Source organism: Penaeus monodon, chromosome 15 (genome assembly GCF_015228065.2).
Source record: "Penaeus monodon isolate SGIC_2016 chromosome 15, NSTDA_Pmon_1, whole genome shotgun sequence".
NCBI lineage: Eukaryota > Metazoa > Arthropoda > Malacostraca > Decapoda > Penaeidae > Penaeus > Penaeus monodon.
The window spans coordinates 2,234,455-2,234,751 of record NC_051400.1 but is presented as its reverse complement, the minus strand read 5'-3'; the positions used below and the strand labels follow the sequence as shown (position 1 = coordinate 2,234,751).

At 52.9% G+C, this 297-nt stretch overlaps 1 long non-coding RNA gene across 1 annotated transcript in view; it reads right to left on the bottom strand.

The window, feature by feature from the left end:
* Positions 1 to 297, bottom strand: part of LOC119581632 — a 102,181-nt gene that overhangs the window by 83,876 nt on the left and 18,008 nt on the right. The window lies entirely within an intron of this gene.

The window sequence follows — 297 nt, the reverse complement described above, 5'->3', positions numbered from 1 at the left end:
CCAGTGCAGCTAGGCACAGCATCCTAGGACACAGGCCGAGTTTCGCCTAGCCTCCTCCACCCCATTTCGAACCAAACAAACCTAGCCTATATCCTAACTGTGACAAAACGCAGTGTAGCCCCAACCTGCCCTAAATCCAGTTGCGTTCAGTCGAGCGGGGATCAGGCCAGGGGTCCAGGAGGAGGAGCTAAAACGAAGGACTCTCACACGATAAATCTGTGCTAATTTTCTCGTAGTAAGTCTGGTTAAACCTGCCCGGCGACATTCAGACCCCAAAACCTGTTTATCGTACGCGCG